Source organism: Alosa sapidissima, chromosome 3, assembly GCF_018492685.1.
Source record: "Alosa sapidissima isolate fAloSap1 chromosome 3, fAloSap1.pri, whole genome shotgun sequence".
Lineage (NCBI taxonomy): Eukaryota > Metazoa > Chordata > Actinopteri > Clupeiformes > Clupeidae > Alosa > Alosa sapidissima.
In genome coordinates this window covers 34,097,387-34,123,524 of record NC_055959.1, presented here as the reverse complement: position 1 = coordinate 34,123,524, position 26,138 = coordinate 34,097,387, and the positions used below count along the sequence as shown (strand labels likewise).

The 26,138-nt window shown below is 41.5% G+C and overlaps 1 protein-coding gene across 1 annotated transcript in view; it reads right to left on the bottom strand.

Moving 5' to 3' along the window:
* The window catches only part of zgc:123217 (uncharacterized protein LOC641414 homolog), a 31,689-nt gene extending 16,147 nt beyond the window's left edge, over positions 1-15,542 (bottom strand). Inside the window, exon 1 of the mRNA XM_042086553.1 lies at positions 15,531-15,542. The gene's annotated coding sequence lies outside the window, so the exon portion shown is untranslated. The remainder of the gene's footprint in view (positions 1-15,530) is intronic.
* Between the last annotated feature and the right edge of the window lie 10,596 nt (positions 15,543-26,138).

Sequence of the window (26,138 nt, the reverse complement as noted above, 5' to 3'; positions counted from 1 at the left end):
GTGGCACTTGCCTTCTTCAATTTGCGCAAGAAGTAGAGGCGCTGCTGGGCTTTCTTCGCCAGTGATGCTGTGTTGGTGGTCCAGGAGAGGTCGTCGCTGATGTGCACCCCCAGAAATTTTGTGCTGCTCACTCTCTCCACAGCATCTCCGTCGATGGACAGTGGTGGCAGTTGTTTGTGGCCTCTCTGAAAGTTGACAACAATCTCCTTGGTCTTGCTGACATTTAGCAGGAGGTTGTTGTCTTTGCACCATTTAGCCAGCAGGTCTACTTATTCTCTGTAGTGAGCCTCATCGCCCTTAGTGATGAGGCCCACCAGTGTTGTGTCGTCCGCAAACTTCACCAGATGGTTGGAGCTGTGAGTGGTTGTACAGTCATGTGTTAGCAGTGTGAAGAGCAGGGGGCTGAGCACACACCCTTGAGGGGCCCCCGTGCTCAGGGTCAGAGTGCTTGAGGTGTTGTCCCCGACACGTACTGCTTGTGGTCTCTGCAACAGGAAATCCAGCAGCCAGTTGCAGAGGGAGGTACTGAAGCCAGTTTGCTGAGGAGTTGTTGTGGTATTATGGTATTGAATGCCGAACTGAAGTCTATGAACAGCATTCTCACATATGAGTCTTTATTGTCTAAGTGGGTGAGGGCTGGATGGAGGGCAGAGCAGATTGCATCCTCCGTGGATCATTTGGCTCGGTATGCAAACTGGAAGGGGTCCAGGGTGGGGGGTAGGGTGGCTTTGATGTGTGACATGACTAGCCGTTCGAAGCACTTCATGATTATGGGCGTGAGTGCTACAGGACGGTAGTCATTGAAGCATGATGGTGATGATTTCTTTGGCACGGGTATGATGGTGGCAGTTTTGAAAAGTGATGGGTTGACTGCTTGCTCCAGAGAGGTGTTGAAAATGTCTGTAAAAACATCCTTCAGCTCTTCTGCACAGTCCTTCAACACTCGTCCTGGTATGTTGTCTGGACCTGCTGCTTTGCGTGGGTTAATGGTGGCTAGTGTCCTCTTCACGCTGGCAGAGGACAGGTACAGGGGTTGGTCGTGGGGGGGAGGTGGGGAGATCAAGCTTGAGTTGTGTTATCAATATTTGCATAATATTTGCAAAGTCTATGAATCGCCATATTGGACGATACAAAAAGGCCAATATTTTAATTAATTTAATATGTTGCTTGCGAATAGGTTGACAACGCTACAACGTCCAATATTAGCCCAATAATTATGCCGCTAATAATGATGGCTATATCTCTTTACCAGTTGCCACTTATGTCCTCTTCAAAATAAAAAAAGGAAGAAATAAAGCATTTGAAATGTATCCCAGAGGCATAGATAGAAAGAGGCATATTGAACTACTGTATTGTTTACATGTTTTTTTTTCAGCATGGGTCAGCTATCATGTTGTTGTTTGGTGATTTGCTCCTTTACTACACCCACTTCTGAGCAAACAGTATACGTTGATCATGTAGCCTCATGTATTGGAAGTTTGGCACATTTGGCAGCATTTTCTTCCAATACTTTTCGTCTTTTTTCCTGGCCTTTTCAGTCCCTCTTGGCGTCTTTCTACCATCCATCCTCCCTGACGCTTATCACTACGGTAGGGCCGGCCCGGCTGGTAGGCTATCTGAGAAAACTTTTTAGGAAAGACGGGCTATGTGGACCCAACCAACTCTTCTTGGGAGGGAAGAACAACCCATGCAGAGGCTGCGGTGTTAGGCATAGAATGCGGAACGTGTGTAGCCTACTTTAAGAGAAGATAAATTAACGTGGCAAATGTCAATAGTTTCCCGACCGGCCCAAAAGTGAAGCGGCCCACCGGGAATTCTCCTGATTCTTCTGATTACCCACTCCGGGCCTGGAAACCACATATAAGATAAATGTTCTTTCCACTGTCAACGTGACTGAAGTAACCTATGGTGATGTCCGTGTTCAGAAGCCTATATGTTTTAATTGAGTCAAGCAGTGAAATGTGGTAGGCTTATAATGCTGGATAATGTTGATGTGAGTCTGCTAACGGCTAACTCAGACAGCATTAGGTGTCTGCAACTACCGAATACAGCTACCTATCGCGACCGTAACATTTGTTGCAAGCCAAACATTTTGATTGTTGGTGACTCGATTGTTAGACACTTAATTCTACCAGGTGCAATCACGTACTCTCTCCCTGGTGGTAAGGTTATTGACATTTCAAACCTCATTCCCTCTCTCCTTGACTGGCATCCTAGGGCCCGTCCCAATACCTCCCCTACCCCTAGATTTTTGCCCTAACCCTCGTTTTTGCACGTGCACGTGTAGGGCTAGGGTGTCCCGTTACTTTAGGGAGCAAGGGGAAGTGCTATTTTCCCCTTAAAATCAACCCTCAAAATATACCAATGCAGGCTTAAAACGAAGTGGGAGATGAAATTACCCAGGATACCGTGCGAGCTCAGCAGTGGTGGAATGTAACAAAGTACAAATACTTCGTTACTGTACTTAAGTAAATTTTCCACGTATTTGTACTTTACTTAAGTAAAATTTATAGTGCATACTTTTTACTTTTACTTCGTTACATTTTACAGCAATTATCTGTACTTTTACTCCGCTACATTTCTACAACACCATCGTTCCTTTTTACGATACATTTTATGATCAGTTTTTTTTTTCTCTCTGACAAACACGTTTGTTTTACCGGGGGGTTGCTACCAAAGATTCTGGAGCGCTGCGTGCATTCTTAGAAACATAAGCTTCTAGTCTAGACCAGGCAAAGCGTGAGCTTGTAGCCATCTGCATTCGGTAGGCTATATTCACCAGGCCCATGGCTACACTGTACATGCAACTGTGTTCTGTGCCTTTCTCTGTCTGTTATCTGCAGCGTTAGGGCCTCCTCTCTGATGAGATTGCTATCCGCGGATCAGCGAAGTTACAGGCTATGCCCATGCTTCTGTCACACGTCTGATCATTTGCGGCACAAATGAATGGTAGACTATTAATGAACCGGTGGCCGGAAAAAAACGTAACATTTTCCAGATTAGGAAATATTCCTTAATTGTGTGTGATTAAATAAAGATGCATAGCCTACAATTGGGGGGTAGTAACGTGAGCGCTCATTCAATGTCTATGCGTCTGCGCAAGTGAAACTGAACTTAATCATAAAGACACCTTTCTCAGCAACTTTTCTGTTCAATCAGCATAATTGGCATTACGATCCACCCGACGTTTCCCTTGTCTACCTCGTTAAACTTCAGGCTCTCGTGTTTTGCTGAATGATATTACTCAGCAGATCACCCTAGTAGATAACCAGAATTACAGTCTCTAGAATTGTAGGTCAGAATGTAAACTGGGCCACAGATGGTAAGCACAATTGCATTAACTTAAAACTATCTAGTCGAGTATAACCTAAAACTAGCTTAATTAAAATGCCACAGCCCATACTGATTTTTCCTTTTAGAATATAGATATTAAGAGAATAAATCATTATGCAAATACTTTTACTTTTAATACTTAAAGTACATTTAAAAGCAGGTACTTTTTACTTTTACTTAAGTAGGGTTGTCATTGTGGTACTTTTATTTTTACTAAAGTAAATATTTCTCTGTGTATTTGTACTTTTACTTAAGTACTGAGGTTCAGTACTTCCTCCACCACTGGAGCTCAGTGAGTAGGTCAATGTTTTCATATATTTTCGCAAATAAGCATATTAAAATTTCGAAATATGTTAGTTTGATGCACATCTGATGGACTGTTGAGTTTTGAACACTAATGTTAGAAAATATCTCACGAATACCCTGGAAATCCAGAGTTCTCGCGAGAGCACAATTTGAATTGTGCCCGCAAGATACTCTGGCCACGAGCAATGATCCAAATTTCTTCTATCTCTCGAGCGAGAGGGACCAATCAAATCGGTGTAGGCGGGACAAAGGCGAGCTACACTGATGACTGACACTGATGAATTGTTGTGATTGGTCATAGCGTTATCCAACTGCGTGCAGTGAGAGTTTCAAATGCATGCTTGGTGCCGCCCCTCGAATTGGGCCATTTTCATTACTCGTGGCCAGACCCTTAATCTGAAAGATTCCAGGGTCTGCTTTACCAGGCTAATCTGATGATGTTCATGATATCTGCTGATTGCTTTGAGAGAGTCTGCCCATCAAATAACGTTATAAATCAATCTGGGTAGTTTCGTCAATATTTAGGATGTGTGTTCTGACGTTCACATGAACACGAATGTCTTTGTTGATTAACCAGACGTAGATAAACCAGCACAGCCCACACAACAATGACCGCTGGAACGGGCATGTTCCTGAATAAAAAATAGTAGCAGGCTACTACCGGTAGACACGTCGGCGCTGCGCGTGACGTAGGTGAGCACGTTCGCTACGCTAATTTTAGTGGTGTCCTAATTCATAGGGAAAGATCTTCACCCCCACTTTCCTTGTCGAGGGGGCTTTAATGTTGAGGGCAATCAAAACCAAGTGGAAGTTTTAAGGGGGGAGAAATGGGACGGGCCCCTACTGTCAACATTGTCATTGTTCATGTGGGAACGAATGACGTCATGGCCAGAAGTTCGATCAAACTTCAGGAAGAGCTCGAAACTCTATGTCTCACCATAGAATGCTTGGGTAAGCGCTGTATTGTGTCTAGCCCGATTCCATTCAATTCCAGAGAATCTGAACGCTTCAGTAGGCTGTATAGTCTCCATAACTAGCTCAAGAATTTCTGCTCTGCGGCTGGACATGAGTTCATACCAAATTTTGATATATTTTGGACAAACTCTAGTCTCTATAGGCCTGATGATGTGCACCCCAATAAAAAGGGAATACAGCAGTTAACTATTAATTTTATTCAGTTTATTGCTTTTAGCAGACTTTGACAAACATCTCAACAGCATGACCCTATGCAGTCTGTTAATATACCCAGGTCTAAAAATTTGGGTCCTGCTGATCCTTTCCCTCCCTCTCATGTCATAGACATCGAGAACCCTATCAACCCCAACCCTGTCTTAGTGACCTAGAAAATTCTAGTTCTTCTCCCTGCCTACAGATGGCACTCTTTAATGTTAGATCGCTCTCTAAGAAGACATTTATTGTAAATTACATTACCACAACCCACAAGCTGAACTGTATCTTTCTCACTGAAACATGGCTGGATGCCTCAGGCAATTATGAACTTCTTGAAGCATCACCGTCTGACTTTTCCTCCTCACATTGCTTTCGCTCCAATCAGAAAGCAGGCGTGTCAGCTCTTTTTTCTAATGTGTTACCCTGTAAGGATGTTTCTTTTGGTACTTACTCCACCTTTGAATACCTAGCTATTGCAATGAAGCCACCAAACTCCTGTCTAATGGTCACAATTTACCACCCTCCGCAGAACAGAGTAAGTTTCATCTCTGAGTTTGGTGAGTTTTTGTCTACTATTGTGACAAACTACGATTGTATTCTCATTTGTGGTGATTTTAATATTCACATTGATAACACAGAAGACTGTTATGCAATGCAATTCACTGATCAACTGTCAATGTTTGAGCTTACACAACACATTTCTGTACCTACTCACAATCATGGTCACACTTTAGACCTTGTTATTTCAAAAGGCCTAGACATCTCCATAACTGGTACTTTAGATGTTGGGATCTCTGATCATCTTTGTATTTTCTTCAATGTTGCCTGGCCAACTAAACTTACATCTGGCCAAAAAACATTTCTTAGACGCAACATTGGGGAAGACACTCCGAAGGATTTTATCACCGCTTATATTAATGCTGCTGGGTCACAGTATGAGCTGAATCAGGTCTCTGTTGCAAACCCAAATTTGAATTTCTCTGATTTTATTTGTGATAGTATAGGCCCATCCTCAGACTGTGATGAATTAGTCAAGTATTTTAATGCTTCTGTTACACAAATTATGGATAACATCGCACCAATGCAACTTAACTCTGTCTTAAGAAAACAAAAGCCACCCTGGAGGACTTCTAAGAGAATAAGCACCTTTAAAAGAACCTGCCGCAAATATGAACGCAAATGGCGCAAGACTAAATCACAGGTTGACCTCATGAACTATAAGAGTTAATTGCTTATGTACAAGTGTGATTTAAAAAAAGCTTGACGACAGTATTTCTCCCAGATTATATCAGATAGTTCTAATAATTCTAAAGTCCTGTTCAATACCAATGACAGACTAATCAATCCTCCTCGTTTGGTACCCTATGAGCTCCACACTGAAGAGAAGTGCAATCAGTTTGCTACGTTTTTCAGTGAAAAAATTTCAACTATCAGGAGCAGTATCTCTTCATCTTTCACTGATGGTTTCAATCCTCAACCTCTTCTGCCCGATAGTAAGCCGACTCTCCACAACTTCACTCCAAGCCATCTGAGTGAGCTGGAAGAAGTAGTCCAAAAGTTAGGTTCAGCTACTTGCTCCCTCGACCCTGTACCTACTAAGCTATTCAAACAAGTTTTCAGCTGCTTGGCTGCTGACATACTTCAAATTGTCAATACCTCCCTACTATCTGGAACATTCCCTGGTTGCCTTAAACATGCCATTATTACGCCTCTACTAAAAAAACCTAGTCTTGACCCCCTGGCTTGTGAGAGTTACATGCCTCACAAAAATGTTGATTCTTGTTCTCCTTGATCTAAGTGCTGCATTTGATACAGTCGATCATTCTATACTTCTGCAACGTCTTCAGCACTCAATTGGTCTTCAAGGTACAGCTCTTGATTGGATCTCATCCTATGTAAATGGGAGATCTTTTTCTGTTTCTATTAATAACCTCTCTTCTGATGTAATGCCCATTTTATATGGGGTACCTCAGGGGTCAATTCTTGGTCCTTTGCTTTTTAACTTGTATATATTGTAAATATCGAAGTCACGTGATGTGGTAACAAGCGAAGCACGCTGCGTCTCGCGCTCCTGCAAATGTTTGCTCAACTTCTAACTCACCATTTGTAACCTAACTGTCTCTTAAACCTATTGAAAATAGTAGATTCACTTTCCTGCTGATCTGCTATCGTGCTGCTGCGACCATGCCAAAAACTAAAGCGATGCAGACCGACCCAAATGCCGAGGCGGTCACTATGGCGTCCCTCACCCACCTGCTTGAGACGCATCGAATCGCCATCTCCGAGGACTTTAAACAAACTCTCTCAGCTCTCGAGACAAAGTTGAACGGTGTCACAACTACCATTACAGAACACGCTGAGAAACTTGAAAGTCTTAAGAGTGAGGGTGACGCCCGAGAGGCATGCCTGGAGGCTGCCAAGGAAGCAATCATCAAGCTCCAGACAGACTATGCCAAACTAGCAACTAAAGTTATTGACCTCGAATCACGGAGCCGGCGCAACAACATCAGGGTAATCGGTGTACCTGAATCCATGGAGGGGCCCCAACCGACTGCTTTCTTCACCAAGATGCTTGAGGAGGTCTTTGGAGAGGTCATCGATTCGCCTGTGGAGTGTGAACGGGCTCATAGATCCCTGGCACTTAAACCTCTACCTAACCGACGACCAAGACCGGTCATTATTCGTCTCCTCAGGTTCCAGGTAAAGGACAAGATCATCCGCCATGCTCGGACCATGAGGGGTAGACTGCAATTCCGGGACCATAACATTCTTGTGTTTGAGGATTATCCTCCTGAGGTTGTGGAGCAGCGGAATGAGTTCAAGGAGGTCATGTCGGGGTTGTACGAACGAGGATTCAAGCCGGCCCTGCTGTACCCGGCCAGGCTTTACATCAAGCTGGAGTCGGGAGCTAAGAAACACTTTTCCACGGTAGATGAGGCCGAAGCCTTCATTGCCTCCTTGCCACCAGAGGTTGTGGAGCAGCGGAATGAGTTCAAGGAAGTCATGTCGGAGCTGTACGAGCGGGGGTTCAAGCCGGTCTTGCTGTACCCGGCCAGGCTACATATCAAGCTGGAGTCGGGAGATGGGAAACATTTTCCCACGGTAGCTGAGGCTAAAGCCTTCACTGCCTCCTTGCCACCGCGAATCACCTGAGATCCAGTTTTGCCCAATTCCATGCAACGAGCCTACTCCCCTTTACGTGAGGCCCGATCCTTTTTTCCATGCAGGAGGGTGGAGAGGTGAGAGAGAGCCTACTTTTCTTTTCATTTTTCAAGAGGCTACATTCTTGCGAGTCAGCGGCAATCACTGCGGCGTGATACAAACTACTTTCACAATGGTATCTGCATACTGCTTTGTTTGTGTGATGTATGTATGTGTGTATGTTTGGTTGTTTCGAGTGTGTTTGCGGCTGTTGCCGTGTCAATGTTTTAATGTTATCCCAGAAAAGTCCGTGATCAATCTATACCGTTTATGTTATGGGTTTTGATGATTTCAATATCGTTGGAGATTCTCAGCACTGCATTGATATGGGTGAGAATGTTACTTGTTATATGTTTGACCCTGATAACTTAAAATCATTAAATGATATATATAATTATTCATTGTTACATCTAAACATCAGAAGCTTAAATAAACATCATTCTGATTTATCCTCCTTACTGTCTAACTCAAGCTGTCATTTTGATGTCATTGGGTGTAGTGAAACCTGGCTCAATGACTTTTCATATGTCAATTTACTTAACCTTGATGGGTACAATCTACACATTAAGAACAGACCAAATAGAACTGGTGGAGGGAGGGGTCTGCCTCTATGTTAAGAGCAGCCTCCAAGTTAAAACTTGTGATCATTATCTAGAGGATGACCACTGTGAGTCTTTATTCATTGAGATATACATTAATAACAAAACATTAATTGTCGGTGTACTTTATCGCCCTCCAGACTCTCCTCTTGACACATTTTGCTGTAAACTGGAAGATCTATTATACAAACTGAATAAGCTAAAAAAAGACTGTATACTCCTTGGTGATTATAATATTGATATTTCCAAGGAAGATGGGGCAAAACATGACTTTATGAACACATTGCATTCCTCCTCGTTCTTCCCCACCATTAATAGATTTACTAGAGTTACACAGACATCCAAAACGATTATTGACAATATTATTACCAATATTCAAAATACCAAGCTGGAGACTGGAGTCGTACAATCTGACATCACAGACCATTTTCCCATTGCAATATTTTTTGGCTCTGGCAAATTGTTCTCCCCTTCACTCTCTCAAATTAAATCTAAAATCCTTAATGAGAGAACTTTACAGCACCTAATTGTTAATTTACAGGCCAAGTCGTGGGACTCTGTCTATGATAGTGGGACTCCTGATGCTGCATATGACAGTCTGATTAAGATAATCCAAGACTCCATTAAGGACACAATCCCTGAGAAGACTGTCAGATGCAGCACTATCCTCCAGAACCCTTGGATTACAAAGGGAATTCTAAAATCCATTAAATATAAAAGCAGGCTTTACAAGTCCTACATGATAAATCCATCTAGCTTAAATAAAGAGAAATATACTTCATATAAAAACAAACTAACACAGATTATAAGAAAGAGCAAAAGAAGGCATTACACAGAACTCTTACATGCTTCACAGGGGGACTGCAGGAAGTCATGGAATGTGTTAAATGAAGTCCTCAATAGGAGACATAAACCCAATGCTCTACCTAATCTTGATGATGCCAAAGCTGATCTTTCACAGAGATTTAATAATCACTTCGCCTCAATAGGTGTAAATCTGTCTAAGAAGATAAGTCAACCTCAGGGTGTCACCTTCAAGCAATTTCTTTCGGGTAGCTACATTCTTTCATTCTTCTTGAAACCAACAGATGGTACTGAACTCCTCAAGATCATCTCGGACTTGAGGAGCTCATACACAGCTGGTGTAGATGGAATTTGCAGCAACATCTTGAAAGCCATTGCTAATATCATTGTTGAGCCACTGGCTCATTGTATCAACCTTTCTTTACTTACTGGCACTGTACCTAAAATGACGAAAGTTGCCAAGATAATTCCAATTTTCAAATCTGGCGACAGAAATGATATGAGCAACTACCGGCCCATATCAATCCTACCCACTTTTTCTAAAGTAATGGAGAAAGTAGTATACAATAGACTCAGTGGCTACCTAGATACACTAAATATCCTTGTTCCCTCCCAATATGGTTTTAGAAAAAAGAGCACAACCTGTATGGCAATACTTGACCTAATAGAACAAATAAATAACTGCACTGAAGAGGGAAAATGTGGCGTTGGTATTTTCTTGGACCTATCAAAAGCCTTTGATACCATTGACTTTGATATTTTGTTGCATAAATTGCACCACTATGGTATCAGAGGTATAGCACTTCAATGGTTTCGAAGTTACCTATACGAGAGGGAACAGTATGTCCATGTCAATGATCATAATTCTACCTGTAAGCCCATACTCTTTGGGGTCCCCCAGGGTTCAATTTTGGGGCCACTCTTATTCATTCTATATATAAATGATTTTGTCAATTCCTCCCAAATATTTCATAAAATTATTTTTGCTGACGACACAAATTTGTTTACATCACACAGGAACCCACTTATTTTACAAGACATAGTAAACTCTGAGTTAACCAAAGTGGACTCCTGGTTTAAATGTAACAAATTGTCATTAAATGTCAGCAAAACAAATTTCATTTTATTCAAATCGAACAAAAAATTTAAAAACATTGATCACTGCCTGTTTAAAATCAATGGCCAGGAAATAAAAAGAGTGTATGCCACTAAATTCCTGGGGGTCTACATTAACGATTCTCTCAACTTCAAATGTCACATAGACCATCTAGTAAACAAACTGTCCAAGTATGTTGGCTTGTTCTACAAGATCAGACATTTCCTTCCCCTGTCTGCCCTTCTCACATTGTACAAAACTCTATTTGAACCTCACCTTAACTATTGTAATGTGATATGGTGCAACACCTTCACCAGCCATCTTAAAAAACTTGTATCCTTGCAAAAAAAAGTCATACGGGCGCTCTCCTGGTCAGAGATAAATTCCTCCACCCACCCTCTATTTCACCGCTTTGAGTTACTAAAACTGGCTGAGCTGAATGTTTATCATAATGCCTGTCTTATGTTTCAAATTGTCAACAGGCTCAACCCTAGGTTGTGTAGTCTTATTCCCATCTCCAGCCCCCAGCACACATACCAAACAAGAACTAAACCACTCATTACAGGTAAATGTCGTCGACACGTGCGCGCCAGTATGAGTGTTGCCTGTAGGGGGCCACAGATTTGGAACAGGATTGATGATGGCCTCAAGGTGTTGCCCTCTATCTCCAACTTCAAAAGACAACTAAAAAACAATCTCTTACTAACCTATATCTAATATAAAACTGTTTTCCTCATGGACTACTGGGATGTATGTGTATGATTGTATGTGTATGTAATGTTGTATGTGATGTTTTGTGTATGTAATGTTAAGTATGTATGTTATGTTGTCACCATCTGGTCTCAGATGGTTACTGTGAATATCATTGTTTGTACCACTACCCTTTCATGAACCATGGGCCCCCACCTATAAGCTTTTCTAGCTTCTTTGGGGGACCCATTCACTCTACCCGTCTGTCTTTGTATCCATACTGGTTTACTGTAATGTTTGAAGTGGTATTGTGAATAAACTCAAACTCAACTCAACTATGTTACCTCTTGGTTCTAACATCTCTTACCACTCATACGCTGATGATACCCAACTTTACATTTCTATCTCCTCTAAAGACCTCAGTCCACTAAATGACCTCACTTGCTGCATTTCCAACATTAAAAAGTGGATGGCCCAACATTTTTTAATGTCAAATAATGCGAAGACAGAGATTCTGGTTGTAGGCCCTAAGGCCATGAGACATCGCTTTCACCCAATTCTAACCTCCCACTTGGTAAAACCGTGTGAGGATGTAAAAAATTTAGGAGTGACTCTAGATGCAGATCTTAACTTTCAAAAACATATATCTAACATTACCAAAACAGCTTTCTACCACCTTAGAAATATTTCTAAAGTCTGTGGCCTCCTGTCCTTACAGGATTGTGAAAAATTAATACACGCTTTTATCTCCAGTCGTTTAGATTACTGTAACGCACTCTATGCTGGTCTAACAAAACAGATGCTAAGCAAACTTCAACTTATTCAAAATGCAGCTGCTAGAATACTCACTAGAACACATAAATTTAATCATATCACCCCGATTCTTAAATCACTTCACTGGCTCCCAGTCAAACAAAGAATTGATTTCAAAATACTTCTTCTTGTTTTTAAGTCAGTAAGTGGCCTTGCCCCACCCTATATTTCTGATATGATATCTTTTTATGATCCTACCCGTCACTTAAGGTCCTCTAGGAAATGTCTCCTCACAATTCCCAGAATCAACACTAAGGCTGCACATGGTGCCTTCAGTTACTGTGCCCCAATCCTCTGGAATAGCCTACCTCTGGAATTAAGGTCATCACAATCAATTCTCGCTTTTAAAAAGGGACTTAAAGCTTATTTATTTTCTTTAGCTTTTAATTCATGACTACAGGTCTCTGCTTTTAAAACACTCCATTTTATTTTTATTATTTTTATTATTTATTATCTATTAACTTTCTTTGTTGTTGTTGTTTTTTTTCCTTTCTTTGACTTTTCTTTTGCTAAGTGTGTTTTTTTATTTTAGATAATTTAATGACAACTCTCCACTCAAAGCACATTGTGTCTATGTATGCCATATGAAATGTGCTATATAAATAAACTGAGTTGACTTGACTTGACTTGAGTCAGCACACATTATCCGTTTCAACAAAATGCAAGAAATGTGTTGCGGCAAATAGCGGCATGGTCCGACTTGCCAAAAGCCGGTAAAGATGTTGCTTTGTAGCCCTCTTTGACCTGTATGTAACAGTGGTCAAGTGTGTTCTCTCCTCTAGTTGGGATGTTTTTTTCTTGAATAAACTCAGGCATGGTCCGATTGAGGTGTACCTTGTTGAAATCGCCAGCCACAATGATGGCAGCCTCCGGGTGCTGATGTTGATGCTTGTTAATCACTTCCTGCAGCTCGGATGCAGCGATGTCTGTGCTGACTTACAGTGGGATGTAGACTGCTGTGAGGATTACAGATGTGAACTCACGGGACAGGTAGAAGGGTCGGCACATGATAGTTAGATGCTCCAGATGAGGCGAGCAGGCCCGGGAGAGAACAGTAACGGTCTTTGGGTCACCACTTGTTGTTGGTCATGAGGCAGGCTCCACCACCTTTCAACTTGCCAGACGTCTCTGTCCTGTCGGAGTGGGCAATGTAGAAAAACTCTTCTGGAGTGATTGCGCTGTGCGGTACAAGTGGAGCTATGTCTCTGTTAAACATAAGATGTTTCAGTACCTGATGTCTCTCTGGAAAGCTATCCTCGCCATGGCAACAACTCAAGTCAATATTTTAAGTCAATATTTGGCTGTGCAAGACTTTTGGTAGGCCTATAGTGTTGTTCACTTAAATAACAATTATTTTTATTAAACTTTGTTGTAGTAATCAGTATTTGCCCAATTAACTATTTCAGTGAAAAGTATGACACTAATTATACTTCAACTAAAAGTTAAAAGTTAATTCAAATTTTAAATTAAAATCGAAATTTAACTCTGTGCACTGGCATACTATTAATCATGTTAATGTTAACTTTATGTAGAGTACAGTCTGTCCCTGGACGATAGTGCAAATATTTTTTTCCTGAAAGCTTGGGACACAGATCTGCCGATCTGACAGAACAGCTGTCTAAATCCCTTTTGACTGCCCTTCAGACAGGGTTGACAAGGGTGCCGTAGCTCTTCATCCTTCTGGTATTTTGACCAAAGTATGACGCAGGTGTTCTATTTAGACCTCCTGAAACAATTTAAAATGGTGGAATATCAAGTCCTCTTTAACTCTGTTATAGCTTGGCTCATAGCTCAAGTCCTCTTTAACGCCTGGCTCAAAGACCACAAGACAAATTAGGGAGAGTAATGCTGTAGAATCCTTTTGAATTTTATTTTAAAAAATAAACACACAACCAAGTGTCCATGTCAGTAGATGTGTACGTCAGTGTGGCAGTAAAGGTGCATTATGGGCTTATACTTTGAATATATGTATGCAATGAATGTATGCAAAAATGTATGCAATAAATGTATGCAATAAATGTATGCAAAAACAAAAATACAAAAGAAAAAGCATTTAGCGGAACAAGGAAAATACAAAAGAAAAAGCATTTAGCGGAACAAGGAAACAGAGCACCTTTTATATTCGTGTGAATTAGCACAATACAGGTGCATCATCGGCACACCCATGCCAGTTATTCACCAGAGTAGAGAACACACACACAGAACAGCCCAATCAGGGACCTTACACACACACTCACACACACACACACATTACACCTATAATGAGTGAGATATCGTAAACGTGCTAATTACTAACCATTTAGTTCGAAATTCTTAAAACAACAATGTTTTTTACTAAATGAACCTTGCATTTTTCAGTAGCCATAGGTGTGTAGATTTGAACAAAATTTAGTTTGGTTCTTACTAGGGCTTTTACTGCCTGAAATATCCGATTTTGTGTACCACACTCAGAGTTTAGTGCTGGGCTGGTGGGTGCATATTCCCAACCTTCTCACGGCACATCAACGGTTAGCACGAGAATTCTCGTCGGAGCTCCGAGCTCCAAGCGGATTTGTACACACAGCCTTACAAGACTGTTTACAGCTCTTCGAGTCACGGTAAAACTTAATTTTTGGTACATAGTTAATTTAGATAAACTAATGGTGTGGGTGCTTGCATTTCTTTAGGAATCCGGCGTCTTGGTTTGTATAGAAATGAATATTAAGTGACACATACACGTAAGAGGTTGGACATACGTGACGGTTGGTCATATGTGACGTTCCGATAAGGGAGATAAGTTCATCCTTTCCTAGCCATGAAGGTCAACTGGGGCGGTGCTTATGTCCGGTTTCCATGGTGCTAAGCGGACGAGAGCCGTAGACTCCCCCTGGACGGGACACCTGCCCACCGCAGGTAACTCCCAACAGAAGCAGAAGCTGGTACCCATATTACAGCTGGGTGGACTGAGACACTGCACATGTTACATCAAGGGGCATCCGTGGCCTACTGGTTAGGGAATCCGACTTGTGACCGAAGGGTGGCCGGTTCAATCCCTGACTGGTAGGAAAAATGTGGGTAGGGGGAGTGATTGAACAGCGCTCCCCCACATCCACGGATGAGGTGCCCTTGAGCAAGGCACCTAACCCCCAACTGCTCCCCGGGCGCCAGGATTAAAGGCTGCCCACTGCTCCGTGTGTGTGTGTGGTACATTACCCCCAGATGGGTCAAATGCAGAGAACAAATATGCATATGTGCAAGTATACTTGGTCACAAGTAACAAGTATACTGATTTACATTTACATTAAGTCAGCATCTGGGACTCGAACCAGCGATCTTACGCTTGTCAGCTTAACCCCTTAGACCACTGAGCTATGCGCTTACATTCCCATAAGAGCTAAGTACGAGCTGGGATCCTATGTGACAAAGAGTGATGGCGTCCTGGCAAGTCCTTGCCTATTGTCTATTTTATGCTGCTTCTGAGAATGCTATCTGATCCTGGTAAAAGGTTATGCCATTTGAGCGTATGCGTATATGTGTTTGTGTGTGTGTGTGTGTGGGCGCCTGTTTGAACAGAGATGACACCATTCCAGTTCTTCAGCATTCTCCCTGTGATTGTCACACACACCTCACACACACCTCCCTTGTCTCTCAGCAGAGGAACCTACCTTTCAACTAGAGGAACCTACCTTTCAACTAGAGGAACCTACCTTTCCGTGGATGCCTCTATGATTTATGCTCATGACATGATCTGGCTGCCTCATAGATAATCAGTGAATCGTACATTGCACAAAGCATGTAAAGGGCATCCCGAGGAGAAAAGACAAGCCCTGGGGCTTCACACTACAGTGGAGAGTCTTTAGTGAGATTGTGGCTGTGGAACAGAGTCTCTCCTCGATAGAAGAGCGTCTATACTGACGCATTTTGGCCTTGGAACAGTAAAGTGGTTAGTCTTGACTCAGCACATTTGGCTGCAGGAGAGAAACAGAGTTAGTTCAAGAGTGGCGTTTGCGCTTTATGTTCAAGTCTGCGTGTACAAAGGTGTTTCGCCAGGTGTGTACAATCCAAAGATTGATTAGGGGCCGTATTCACAAATAATTTTAAGGCTATAAGTAGCTCCTAACTGGCGAATTTAGGAGCACTAAAAATAATGGGCATGTCACTCCTAACTTTAGGACTCCTTATTATTTTCACTAAGTCTGAGACAGCTTAACCCTCTAGGCGCCACAGGCGACTATAGTCGACAAGATGCGGTACTGAATAAAACGGCCGATTTAGTCAAATAGGGTGTCATATTTCGTTCGACTTCCACTCCACTAGATGGCAGACATGTCATACGTCATCCCCGAGTCGAAAAAAGGACACGCTTTAAACAAAACTTTCTAGCTACAGTGCATTGAATCAGTGTATGAAATACCGGAGCTAGTGTGCGTGTGAGCCACTTTGTCAGAGCGATATTGTCAACGTCAGCGAGTATTTGCATTAGATTATCGTCTAATGGCATCAAAAAAGTTTACCTGAAATGAAGTGTTGGGTCTTCTATTCGCGGACCCTGATTCTGAAGGGGAATATCTGCCTTCAGAAAATGACGGTGATTCGTTTAGTGAGGCTTCAGATGCGTCCCTGCCTTGCAATGATGCAGCTGGACAAAGTGAGAGTTTACTCCATAGTTTAGCTTACACCAAGCACAAACGTTGAATCGTTTGCCCAATGTCACTGGTGGGAATAATGTTTCACAGGTTCGGAGTGTTCATCGGGAAGTTAGCAGGGTGTTAGTGGTGTGGCGAACGAGGCTGGAGGTAGCCTAATATCCATAGCGCTAGCTTCTGTCTTCTGAACGTGTGCCTCTCCACAATCGCGGCGACAGTAACGTGGTGGAGCCTTTGTCTAATGCCACTGGGTATGTTAGACGAGGTCGAAGTGCTCATAGGACAGTTAGGGGGGAACGTAGTGGCAGTGTGGGGAGTCGCAATGAGAATGACAGTAGGCCTAGTCCGAGCTGCGCAAATTCTCTCCACTCGGCGCGCGCGAGGCAGATCTGGCCATGCTGCTCGCATGGTGGAGGTGGTGACACGCTCTCTCCCTCTCCCACACACACACACACACACACACATTAGGTCATGCATAGTCTATCACAAGATGATGGGAATGCCGGCCCTGTATGGATAGGGATAGGGAGTCATTATCTCTACAGCAAAAGGCCTGCTACATAAAAAAAAAAAAGTCAGCCATTTAGTAATGATTTACACTGTTGATTTGCTATCTACTTCCCTGATCATTTAGGACATACAGTACACTATGTGTTCCTTTTTGTGTGTTCATGTCCTTGTGATGTGTGTGTCTTTGTCAGCTAAGAAAAAAAACAAAAAAACATCAACAAAAAGAAAAATAATACTAACATTGTCTCTTGTCTTGTCTCGTCATCTCACTCCTGATCTGTGCCTTGCCGTGGCAAATGAGCTTTTGAACTAAACAGGTCTTGTCTACTTGTGTTTGTGTGTCATCTGAATAATATATATGTGCCCCATACATGGAATCAGAGTGCCTACTGTATGTAGTAAATGGAAAATCTCTACAACAAAAGGCCAGTCTACCGCTACATGCATTTGGTTTGTTTCTGCTAGTGTTAATTTCGTCAGACGAGACGAGAGGAAATATGTTCGTCAACAACCTTTTTTTTCATGACTAAGACGAAACGATGACGAGACGGCGGTAATGTCCTGAAACACTGACTAAGACTATCTTAAGATGCATTATTGTTGACGAAAAAAGACGAGACTAAAATGTTTTGCATGAAATAAAAACTAAGATAAAATCTCTCTTCATTTTTGTCTACAAAATGAGAAAACAGAATATCTAGCTGTTACGTTTTCAAAATATTCCGAATGAGTTCATACGCAGCTTTCCTGTAGGCTAGTCTACGTGCTGTTGCTGCAACCCTGTGGCTGCAACACGAAACTACATGGAACAAGAACACTGGAGATTTCTGCCAGAGTTAGCAAGCTAACTACCTAAGCTTTATGCCACAATGCTACATACCCAGAAGTTGAAGCTTCTCTCATACAAATTAACATCCCCCAGAATGTCCATACGAAAATGTTCATCGTGTAATGTTAACTATTTAACTAGTTAGACTGATGATGCAAAGTTTGCTAGCAAGTTAGTTAGCAAGTTAGGCTAAGATGGAGAGTCTGTTTGGGGAATGTGTTGTGTTTGGGCGCATATCGCCATCTAGCGAGGCGGAGTAAAACATTAATACTTTGGCCTATGACAGTGTTTCTCAAACCTTTTCAGTTTCAGGACCACTTAACTAACCCTATCTAAAAAAAAAAAAAAGATTAGACCTACTTCAACAGTAGCCTATAATTAGTCTACACAATAGGCCTACTGAACCACCTTGCTTATTGTCTTTGTACTTTGCTTATTGTGTGGATTCATACTGTATGATTTACACTGGCATATCTTAGTTGCAGAACTGTTTTTACATACAAGTTAATTCAATATTGCAAACAACTCCTCTATATTATATTTTACCACGTCTGCTCGCGGACTACTTGGGATAGCTTGCGGACCACCAGTGATCCCCGGACCACACTTTGAGAAACACTGGTCTACGAATATGACAGTGGTCCAGTCAAATCTTTTACTGTCTATGGTCAAATCCTAGCCGAGCTATAACTGTAGCTCGACTTACCTGTGCATGTAAACATACTGACTGACAAAAAATCAGAATGAGTAATTATAACAGACGAGTAGCCCTGTGGACACACAATATTGTTGGAAAATTGAGATGTGTGAAACACTATTTGACTCAAATGGTAATCAGATGGTAATAATGGTATGTAATAATAATGGTATGTAATAATAATAATAATGGTAATAATTTGTTATAAAAAAAAGACTAAAATGTGTTGACTAAAACTGACTAAGACTAAGATACTTTTAGTTTTCTTTTGACTAAAACTAGACTAAAATGACGAGACTTTTAGTCAACTAAAACTTGACTAACAAAAATGATATTTGAATGACTAAATATGACAAAGACTAAAAAGGACATTTCGTCACAAGACTAAGACTAAGACTAAATTAAAAATAGGTGACAAAATGAACACTAGTTTCTGCCATTTATTAGTAATGATTTACACAGTTTGTTCACTACTTACTATTTACCTGAGCATTCAGTATTGTGCAATATAGCATTCAGAAGGTGAGGGACATTTTGGGGGGAAAGAAGTGGTGCATTTATCATTCAAACATGCAACTTTTCATGAAAATTCTATAATCCAAGATGGCCGCCACCATATGACGTCATAATATGCAAATTAGATATAAACATTTAATCTCTACATACACTTTGGGTCATCCTTAATATTTCTCTAATTTACAGAAAGTCTCTATCTCTTATCACTTTTAAGATATAGCCTTTTGAAATGAAGATGTCAAAATTGATCGTTTCGGAAAAAAACCTCTGGCGCCTAAAGGGTTAAAAGAAGTCAAGAGGACTCCTAACTCACTAAGACCTATACACAAACAATCCTAAGCCGCTTTTTTCTTTTTTTGTGTAGCACACCAGGAAAGACCTGTCACCTGTCACTCATCGTCGTAGGGGAGGTCTTTTAGTGTGATTTAGGAGTCCTCCTAGTGGTAAGAAAAGGCTTTGTGAATACGGCTCCAGGAGGGCAGGTGAAGAAAGGAAACAGCACACAGAGGTCGATGCAGGAGCAGTACTGCACTGAAACCGTATACAAGGCTGTACTGCACTGAAACCGTATACAAGGCAGTACTGCACTGAAACCGTATACAAGGCAGTACATGGACACACCAGGGGCCATTTCCACGAAGCATTTTATCTTACCGCTTGGATTACTCCTAAATCACACTAAACATTTTTAGCTAGGAATTTTCTCTTAAAACCTATTCACAAAGCTGCACAGACCTACTCTTAGAAAAGAAAAATGACAGTTTATTGACAGCAGACATCTCTGCTGTAGAGTGTCTTGCTTGTGTGTGAGAGAGACAGAGGGGCCACACAGAGAAGTGTTGGAGCATCTCTGCTGTAGAGTGTCTTGACTGAGACAGTTAGAGTTGTGGCATCTCTGCTGTAGAGTGTCTTGCCTGAGTGTGAGAAAGACAGAGGGGCCACACAGAGAAGTGTTGGAGCATCTCTGCTGTAGAGTGTCTTGGCTGAGACAGTTAGAGTTGTGGCATCTCAGCTGTAGAGTGTCTTGCCTGAGTGTGAGAAAGACAGAGGGGCCACACAGAGAAGTGTTGGAGCATCTCTGCTGTAGAGTGTCTTGGCTGAGACAGAGTTGTGGCTGTGTGCGTTAGAAAGGCCTGTTTGATTTGTGAGTGTTGAGGCGGAGGGACTGAGGCGACCCTTTCTCTCTTTTTTTTCACCACTGTTCTGAGAGCACTCTGTGCTACTTTCTTTCTCTCTCTCCTCTCTCTATCTGCTCTTTCTCTCCTTTTTTCTCCCTATCTCCTCTTTTTCTTTCTTCTCTTTTTCAGTCCCTCAGTAAATCTCCTCCTCTTTTAATCTTTCTATAAAGAATTCTACATGCATCTTCTAATGCTCTCTCTCTCTCTCACATGCACACAGACATTTATAAAGTACAAGTGCTCTATCAAAAAAATTACTTGAGTAGAAATGCTCTTTAAGCACCACACTTAAGTGGAAGTACTAAAGTATTAAATATGTTTTGTACTTAAGTATTGCAAGTAGTTTATTTTAAAATGTACTACTCGAGTACTGAAAGTAAAAGTAGGCTACAAGTATTATGTAACATAGTTATTAAAGAAAACAGTGAAAAGTTATAATATCATATTGTTTATATTATTTCAAATGTTTAGCCTAAAGGACACTCACAATTCATTTGGCTGTAGGCTAGCAGCAGTACAAAGACAGGAATGTACAAAAGCAACTTAAAACACTAAGCTTAACTCTTTGTAAACAAAAGTGTGTCTGTAAACTGTCTTCTAAATAAACTTTCAGCACACATACAATGTTGCCAATGCCTCGTTTTAAATATTAAGAACCTAACTAGATGTACCGCATAGCGGTACAAAATATGACCGCCGCTCAGTCCTGTACATCCGTTCCGCGAAAATAAATCACACTTCAATTTGTCTCCATATTTTACTCCATCCCCCACTCTTGAAACTTTTGTGTATGCTTGTTTGGCATGCCTGAGTGTGTGTGTGCGGCTGCACAGAAAGTACCCTACTGGTGCTGAAAAGGTGAATAGATTGTAGAATAGCCAAAGAAGATGTAGAATTGTTATAAAACCTTTAAAATCTCTAAACAATCACAAGTAGGGCAGTTCATCACAGTTCATCCATTGCAACTGGATTGATGAAAGGTCACTTACACCTGTAGGCTACATTGTATTTGGGAAAAGCAAAAGGTATCAGCATAATGTTATTTATTTATTTATTTATTTATTTTTTATGTATTTTTAAACAAAAACATCTCTGTCAGTTCCATGCCATTTTCAACAGCTATCAAAAACAAAGGTCATTTTTGGATGGATGGATTTTTTGTGAATGTTTCTTCTTCTTACATAAGATTTTAGTCATCTTTAGTTCATGTAATACTTTATTGTCAATGCACAAATTAAGTAACAGTAGTCTGAAACGTTATTGTTAATGCACAAATTAAGTAACAGTAGCCTAGTCTGAAACGAAATGCTGTTTTACATCTAACCAGTGGTGCAAATAACTGACATGTCCAAATGGGCCTTGATGAAATGCGTCGCTAGACTGTTCATACACATTTTAACGGGCCAAAGTTGAAGAGCTTTTGTCCGTTATTGTTCGTGCAAATATAGGCTGATTCATGTTCCGTTGCATTGTGTAACTGAGGTCCATGTTTAGTCTGGCTTTCATCAGACCAAGCTCAATCTTTTAAGAAATCAAAAAATAAATAGCGGGCAGATCAGGCTGGGTTCACCCAGCCTAGTCCATAGGCACCCGATATTGTTTAATTTTCCGATTGAGATATACACGCTCTGGCTATTCTAAATGCAAAAATGCATCAGGGAGTTATGACAAAACGGTAACTAACAAACTAGATCCTAATAGAAAGCTGTTAGCTTCCCTAAGCTACAGGTAGGATTATAAGGTAGGCCTATTTACAACATAAATTGTCAATAGGCTATGCTGGCGACACAAATAAAATCTCCTTTGGAAATCAATGGCTTACGCCTTACAGTATCAAGCGGACTTAAACTGTCATATCGTGGCGAAAAGTTGTAATAACATTCACGCAGCTCCATGAGTCAAGGAAAGCGCGAATGAAGTAGCCACTTCTAAATGGGACCCACTACACAGTAGCTTAAGGTGTTTTGCTAAAGCAGCCATAATGAAATGAAGGTGTCATTGTTTGGATACTTCACACACACGTGCTTTTTAATTTCACAGACTACAACTACCAAGCTGTAATCAAAGCACATCGATTCCCCTCTCACACCCTGCACGCACTTAAAACAAAATAAACAGGCGTCTCAGTCTCACACATGTATAGGCAAAACTGTATCAGACCGGTGTAACGTTGGTAAATCTTCCTTTGCACAGAATGATTTTGTAGCACGTGCAATAAATGACAGTCGAAAGATACAAACAGTGCTGCTATACATTTGCTTGGTATAACGCATTTATAGTTTTCTACAAATGCAATAAATCAAATGCCTACTCAACCAACGCTAACGGTAACATTACCTAGGTCCTTATTGATATTACAAGATTAACGTACCTGCAGTAAAAACCAAGCATGTCCGATAAACATCCTCAGATTTATTTCGGCTTCAAGAAGAAATGGGAATTACACTTCATGTGAACATCGTCCTATCCTTCGCTGCGGTAAATTACAGTCCTTGTATGAAGCGTCCATTGTTTTTTCCAACTCACTTTTAACTTCCAACAAAATTACGTCTCACTGCAACGATGCGCCATCTAGTGGACAAACGACTACTTCTCGCCAATACTGAAAATGCAGCCATGATGATGATGATGAATATTTATTTTGGCTTTCTTTTAATCCTACTGATTTTCATTTTTTACCGGGGGGGGGGGGGGGACAAATCACAAATGAGTGATTATGAGCCAGATTGATGTGGGCCCTTGAGACCAACATACCATAAAAGATTCACAGAGAACTGTGTCTGCCCTACCCTCCTTTGGGGGGTCCAGTCCAGCGGGGGGGCTGCAGATGAAAACGAAAAATGATGGTTCCATGCTATCCATGTGGGGGTACATGCCCACCAAGTTTTGTGTACCCCGGTCTTTCAGTGTCCCGGGAATCCTTGTTGGTGTACGTCACTAAATGTACACATAAATTATTTTATTGTAAGGCCCCCCATGAACGAAAGTACACAAAACTTGGCATGCATTCAGAGGGTGTCATAATGATCATACACTTTTAATTTCGTGCAGTTTTGACCTTGTCAGCCAGAGATATTGAGATGAAAACACCTAATTTTTTGCTTTTTAATTTTTAACTAGGTGGCGCTATACATGAAATAAGTGGTAATGGGATGGGTTGACATGCCCCCTTAAGACCAACATACATAAAAAAGGTGGACCTCCTAGGCCCTACGGTTCTCGAGATATTCACAGAAAACTGTCTCCGGCCACCTACAGGCCAGTTGGTGTATAGTAACATAAATTAATTTATTGTGTGGCCCCCCATGAACGGAATTCCACAAAACTTGGCGTGCATACAGAGGGTGTCATAATGATCCTACACTTCCAATTTCGTGCAGTTTTGACTATGTTAGGTCACAGATACCTTCAATTACACCACCTCATTTTTACTTTTTTGTGTTTAACTAGGTGGCGCTATACATGAAATGAGTGGTTATGGAATGGGTTGACATGGCCCCTTGAGATCAACATACAAAAAAAAAATGGTCCTCCTAAACCCTACGGTTTTCGAGATATTCACAGAAAACTGTGTCTGCCCTACCCTCCTTTCGGGGGGTCCAATTCAGCGGGGGGGCTACAGATCAAAACGAAAAACGATGGTTCCATGCTATCCATGTGGGGTTACATGTCCACCAAGTTTCGTGTACCCCGGTCTTTCAGTGTCCCGGGAATCATTGACGGAAATTTGGGCATGCGAAAAAGAAAAAAAAAAAAAAGAAAAAAAAAAAAAAAAAAAATCTGACTAAACCTATATGACCGCCGCTTCGCTGCGCGGCGGTCATAATTACACTGTCGACAAAGTGTGGAGCTCTTGTTAGCCTTGTGTTAAAAGAAGCGATTTATGTGCAGTGAAACCGATGCCCGGTTTGCTATACACCATTCAGCGTGACACAGCCAGCTAGTTACTGTAACGTTAAGTGAACACAGCATGTCATGAACCGCGGGTAGCTAGTTAGCTAGCGCTTACTGATAGCTCAAGCTGATATGCCATTTGTGTATTTTAATATTTGTAACTTACTTATGTTTCTTCATATTAGACGGTACATTTTTGAAGGCCATTATTATGACCGCCGCGCAGCGAAGCGAAACCTAAACATATAGGTTTAGTCAGATTTTTTTTTTTTTTTTTTTTTTTTTTTCGCATGCCCAAATTTCCGTCAATGATTCCCGGGACACTGAAAGACCGGGGTACACGAAACTTGGTGGGCATGTAACCCCACATGGATAGCATGGAACCATCGTTTTTCGTTTTGATCTGTAGCCCCACCGCTGGACTGGACCCCCCGAAAGGAGGGTAGGGCAGACACAGTTTTCTGTGAATATCTCGAAAACTGTAGGGTTTAGGAGGACCATTTTTTTTTTGTATGTTGATCTCAAGGGGCCATGTCAACCCATTCCATAACCACTCATTTCATGTATAGCGCCACCTAGTTAAACACAAAAAAGTAAAAATGAGGTGTTGTAATTGAAGGTATCTGTGACCTAACATAGTCAAAACTGCACGAAATTGGAATTGTAGGATCATTATGACACCCTCTGTATGCACGCCAAGTTTTGTGGAATTCCGTTCATGGGGGGCCACACAATAAATTAATTTATGTTACTATACACCAACTGGCCTGTAGGTGGCCGGAGACAGTTTTCTGTGAATATCTCGATAACCGTAGGGCCTAGGAGGTCCACCTTTTTTATGTATGCTGGTCTTAAGGGGGCATGTCAACCCATCCCATTACCACTTATTTCATGTATAGCGCCACCTAGTTAAAAATTAAAAAGCAAATAATTAGGTGTTTTCATCACAATATCTCTGGCTGACAAGGTCAAAACTGCACGAAATTAAAAGTGTAGGATCATTATGACACCCTCCGAATGCATGCCAAGTTTTGTGTACTTTCGTTCATGGGGGGCCTTACAATAAAATAATTTATGTGTACATTTAGTGACGTACACCAACAAGGATTCCCGGGACACTGAAAGACCGGGGTACACAAAACTTGGTGGGCATGTACCCCCACATGGATAGCATGGAACCGTCATTCTTCGTTTTGATCTGTAGCCCCCCCGCTGGACTGGACCCCCCGAAAGGAGGGTAGGGCAGACACAGTTCTCTGTGAATATCTTGAGAACTGTAGGGCCTAGGATGACCAATTTTTTCCGTATGTTTGCCTCCAGGGGTCATGTTAACCCATTCCATGTGCACACATGTGCATAAACAGATACACACGCACACACATACATTTACAGTAATCATACGTATGACACATACTCACACAGTAGACATATGTACGCATGCATGCACATGCACAAACACACATACGCAGGCAAACACACAAGCACGCACATACACACACACACACACACCCACACACATAAACATAAATTTGTACACGCACACATGCACATAATTCAAGAATTTTTCCCGTCATCTACTCCCTGAATTTTTGGTCATTGATACCCGGGACATAATTACAAATTCAGTAGGATTAAAAGAAAGCCAAAATAAATATTCATCATCATCATCATGGCTGCATTTTCAGTATTGGCGATAAGTAGTCGTTTGTCCACTAGATGGCGCATCGTTGCAGTGAGACGTAATTTTGTTGGAAGTTAAAAGTGGGTTGGAAAAAACAATGGACGCTTCCTACAAGGACTGTAATTTACCGCAGCGGACATCTAATAAGGATAGGACGATGTTCACATGAAGTGTAATTCCCATTTCTTCTTGAAGC